At 52.3% G+C, this 5,283-nt stretch overlaps 1 pseudogene; it reads right to left on the reverse strand.

The window, feature by feature from the left end:
• Positions 1–352: 352 nt before the first annotated feature.
• On the reverse strand, positions 353–4,909 carry LOC106558394 (annotated as a pseudogene).
• Positions 4,910–5,283: the final 374 nt, after the last annotated feature.

Consider the following 5,283-nt stretch of genomic DNA (forward strand, 5'->3'; position numbering starts at 1 on the left):
ATTTACAAGCTCCAGCTTGGGTCCAAGTGTACCCGGCACAGCAGAGCAGGGACTTGGACCCCGAGGTGGGTTTCAGCTTAGTTTTTTGTAGGCTGGTCTAGGGGACCTCCAGAAGGGGTGGAGCAATTCCTCAAGTTCTGTTTACATTTTGATATGGGGCCTTCAAGGGCATTGAGCTTTGTTCTTATTCTAATAGGGGCTTCCTGCCACTGGCTTGGGCTCTGTTTTTATTCTAAATGGGGCTTTCTAGGACATTAAGCTGTAAGCTGTTTTCTTCCTTTAACTGAAGGTAAAGTTCAGCTCTTATTCACAGGGGCCTGGGATGGCTGTACTTGTGCTAACGCTGAACTTAAAGTGGAATGGCCTTAATTTTCTCGGCCTCCACATTTCCCCCTCTCAGAGGAACCTAAGGAAGAACCCAATCATGGGTCCAGGCTGCTCTCAGAGTGAGCCAGGGGGAATGATTAAACCAGGATTCTAACCAACCTTGTTGCTATTCTCGCTCCCATTTACATTCCAACGAAGAAGCAACATCCTACGTTTAAGGCAGCACATAACCCTTCCCCCTCATCCTTTGCTGTAAGAAGACTAATTCTAATCTCCTTCTATTTTGAAAGACAACCTCAGACTAGGGAGTCTTGGAGGTGGGAAATAAGTGAAAACTGCGCAGTCTTAGCTTTAGGGGATTGTCTTTGTCTGGTTGGCTTTTCCATTCTGGAACAAAGTCCTTGAGAACGGCGAGTGGGTCAGCGGGCTGGACTTGGGTGTAGTGGACCCAGGGAGTAATCCTGTCGACCTTGAGAGCGATGGGAGTGGTCAGGATCACGATGTAAGGTCCCTTCCAGCGAGGTTGAAGTGTCCGGTGTTGGTATCTCCACACGTACACCCAGTCACCGGGCCCATGTCGATGGGGTTCTGGGGGTGGCCCAGTCTCATAGAGAGCCCTCAGCTTAGGCCACACCTGCTCATGGGTTCGTTGTAACATTTGGAGGGAGAAAAGAAGTTGGTGATCATCAAATTCAGCAAGCACCTCAGGTTTTAAATTGGGGTAATAGGTGGAGGAAGACCGAACATGATCCCATCTTATATGGGGAGTTCCTCACCCTATATAGGGCGAAGGGGAGGAGTCACCCATTCCCGGCAGTCTCCAGGGTTAATTTAGTTAAGGTCTCCTTTAATGTTCTGTTCATCCTCTCTACCTGTCCTGAGCTCTGGGGCCTATATGCACAATGTAATTTCCAATCTGCCCCAAGTACTAGTGCCACTCCCTATGTTACCTTAGAGACGGATCCTGGGCCTTTGTCTGACCCAATTTTAACAGGAAAACCATACCTCGGTAAGATGTCTTCCAGCAGTTTCTTGGTCACGGTCTGTGCCGTTTCATGTTTGGTGGGAAATGCCTCTGTCCATCCTGAAAAAGTATCTACAAATACTAGTAAATACCTGTATCCGTATTTTCCAGGTTTTACCTCAGTGAAGTCCACTTCCCAGTAGGCTCCTGGGTGGTCCCCCCGAAGCGGGTGCCCGGGTTAGATCCATGGGCGGTGGCATTAGTTAACTGGCATGCGTGGCAGCTTGCCACAATCTGCTCGATCTTTGCTAGAGAGTCTTTAATAGTGATCTTTGCATGTCGTATGAGGTCTTCCATCTTCCTTGTCCCCATGTGAGGACTCCGATGCATTTGGGATAGGCCTCGCCGTCCCAGTTCCTCTATCAGGATGATGCTGGAGTCTGTGGCCCTCCACCAGCCACGCAAGCGCTGGGTCACAGGCAAGCATTTGATACAGTGTAAATCAGCATCAGTATAGTCGGGGGTGTCCGGCAGGGTCGGTGCCCCCGGATCGGGTAGCGTGGTTGCTAAGACCTGGGTCGCCAAAGGGCCGCCTCCTTTGCTTTTAAATGGGCTCGCCGGTTTCCCCCGCTACTGGTGTGTCTGCCTTTTGGTGCCCCGGACAGTGGATGACGGCCAGGGCCTTGGGCAGCCAGAGGGCCCTCAGGAGTTCAAGAATCTCCGTTTGGTTTTGAACAGTCCTTCCCTCTGCTGTCAGGAGCCCTCCCTCCCTCCCTGTAAAGGGCTCCGTGGATGTGAGCGGTGGCGAGGGCAGACCTGCTGTCGGCGTAGATGTTTATGCGTTTACCTTCCCCCATGGTCAGCTCCTTGGCCAGTGTGGTCAGTTCTGCCCTGAGCAGATGTTTGGGCTGCCAGTGGCCCCGCCCAGACGGCTGCCGTCTCCGTGGTTACGGCTGCCCCCCCCCCCCCCCCCCCCCCCGCATCTGACTCCTTTTCGGACAAAACTGCTGCCGTCGGTGTACCAGGTGATGTCCGCATTCGGCAGTGGCTGGTCCTGGAGATCAGCTCTGATTCCGTGCACCTGTGCCAAAATTTCTTGACAGGCATGCAGGGGGGGGGTCCCAGTCTGGGTTAGGGAGTAGCGTTGCCAGATTCAGGGTTGTTGGTGGCTTAAATAAAATTCTGGTAGGGTTCAGCAGTAGGCTCTGATAATGGGTCAGACGGGCATTGCTGATCCAGCGGTCTCGGGGCTGTTTGAGTACCCCTTCAATAGCATGTGGGGTGGTAACGTGCAGTTCTTGACCCATGGCCAGTTTGTCTGCATCCTTGACCATAGTGGCCACCGCAGCAATAATTTTTAAGCATGGGGGCCATCCAGCAGCCACCGTGTCCAGCTTTTTGGGGAGATAGGCTATGGGTCTCTTCCAGGGACCTAAGTACTGGACAAGGACCCCTTTTGCAACCCCGTCTTTCTCGTCCACATACAGGTAGAAGGGCTTGGCTAGATCGGGCAACCCAAGAGCCGGGGCAGACAGTAAAGGCTCATTTAAGGTCATTAAAGGCTCTGTTCATGGCCTCTGTCCATTCAAACTTTTGCTGGTGCCTGGTGGCCTCATAGAGGGGTCTGGCCATCTCAGCAAAACCCGGAATCCATAAGCGACAGAACCCTGCTGACCCCAGGAATTCACGTACCTGGTGGACAGTTTGCGGCTGTGGGATTCTTAAGACAGTTTCCTTCCGTGCATCTGTCAACCATCTTTGTCCATCCTTTAGTTTGTACCCAAGGTAGCTCACCTCTGCTCTGCAGATCTGGGCTCTTTTAGCTGAGGCCCGGTATCCTAGGACTGCTATGGTCTGGAGCAAGTCCCTGGTGCCTTGCAGGCACGTGTCCTGGTCCTCTGCCACCAACAGGATATCATCTACATATTGTAATAAAGTCAAATGAGGGTGCTCGGAGCAGAACTCACCCAAGTCTTCGTGTAAGGCCTCTTCGAAGATGGTCGATGAATTTTTGAATCCTTGTGGTAGTCGAGTCCAGGTGAGCTGGCCATTGATGCCTTTCTCAGGGTCCGTCCATTCAAAGGCGAAGAGGTCTTGGCTCCTGGGTGCTAAAGGCAGGCTGAAAAAGGCATCTTTTAAATCTAACACTGTATACCAAGTTTTGTCTGGAGGCAGGGTGGCGAGGAGGGTGTATGGGTTTGGGACCGTAGGGTGCATATCCTCTACTCACCGGTTGACTTCCCTCAAGTCCTGGACTGGCCTGTAATCATAGAGTGAGGTTTCTGAACCAGCAGCAAGGGAGTGTTCCAGGCCGATTGGCAGGGCCTTAATATGCCCGAGTCCAGTAGTCGCCGTATGTGGGGTGTGATTCCCTTTCGTGCTACTAGAGGCATGGGGTATTGGCGGACCCTGACAGGGTCTGTCCCCGGCTTCAGTTCTATGTATATGGCTGGTCGATGCTGGGCCAGCCCGATTCCCCCAGTTTCTGCCCACGCTTGGGAAAATTCCCGCAGCCAACAGTCAATGTCAGTCATTGAGGCTGAGGGCATTTGGTGGAGATGATATTCGTCTTCTAAACTCAGGACAAGCACCTGAATCGGGTGCCCCTTCTTGTTTAGGACTTTTGCCCCTTCGGGGTGGAAGCAAATTTGTGCCCCCATCTTGGTGAGCAAATCCAGACCTAACAACGGGTAGGGACACTCAGGGATGACCATGAAGGAGTGGGATACCCAGCCCCTGCCGAAATCCACAGTTCTTCGGGTAGTCCATGAGTATTGTTTGGTGCCCATGGCCTCTTGCACCCATGAAGTTTTGTTTGCCAATTTCCCTTGGGGTTGTCATAAAACTGAATGTTGTGCCCCAGTGTCCACTAGGAATTCAACAGGTTGCCCCTCCACTTTAAGAGTTACCCTGGGCTCTGGGAGGGGTGCCGAACCCCGACTCCCCTAATCGCCTAATCGGCCAGGTCCTCCATTTTCAAGATCTTGGCAGGGGCCTTAGATCTTTTGTTAGGGCAGCTTTTTACCCAGTGGCCCTCTTCTTTGCAATAAGCACATTGGTTTTTGTTCAGCTTAGGGCGCTCCCGATGGGGACCAGGGCCATCCTCCTTACCTGTCCCTGAAGCCAGCTTCTTGAGGTGCCTCCGTCTTTCCTGTGGGTCATCCCAGGTTGTGGCCAGCAGGATCTTGGCCAGGTTTCAGGTCTGCCAGTCACTTAGTTTGGTTTGTTGTTCTTCCGGACTTTCTCTATTATTATAGACTTGTTCTGCCACTATCACTAAGTCCTGCAAGCTCTTCTCTCCCAGTCTCTCTACTCTTTGCAATTTCTTTTTAATGTCTGGAGCGGCCTGGTTAACAAAAGCCATGATAATTGCAGCCTTTGTTTCCGGGGCTTCTGGGTTCATAGGGGTGTACTGCCTAAAAGCCTCTATGACTCTAAGAAGGCTGCTGGACTCTCATCCTTACCCTGTCTCACATCATAGACCTTGGCCAGATTGGTCGGCTTGAGACCTGCCATTAGAGTCTGGCGGTGGACCCGGAGTCTCTCCTTACCTTCAGCCGAGTTGTGCACTTTGGGGGGTAAAAAGGGTTTTAGCCAAGGAGGGGAATTTTCGGTCATGTCCTGCCAGGCCAGGATGTTGGGCACCTGGTCAGGGTGGCCATCGGGTTTGTCCCTGAAGATCACGGCCTTAACCATGTGTGAAACCCTCCGGATAGGGTCCTGGGGGTCTCTCGGATCCCGGACGAGCCCCCAAATGTTGTGCCCAAGATCACGAATCCGAGAAACCACCAAGGAGCTGACACCAATGCAAACACACGAGGGTTTATTTACAAGCTCCAGCTTGGGTCCAAGTGTACCCGGCACAGCAGAGCAGGGACTTGGACCACAGCAGAGCAGGGACTTGGACCGTCTTTTGTAGTTCTACACCAATTTTAGGATTGCTTGTTCTAGCTCTGTGGAAAATGTTGGTGGTATTTGATAGGGATTGCATA

This window comes from Canis lupus, chromosome X (genome assembly GCF_011100685.1).
Source record: "Canis lupus familiaris isolate Mischka breed German Shepherd chromosome X, alternate assembly UU_Cfam_GSD_1.0, whole genome shotgun sequence".
Lineage (NCBI taxonomy): Eukaryota > Metazoa > Chordata > Mammalia > Carnivora > Canidae > Canis > Canis lupus.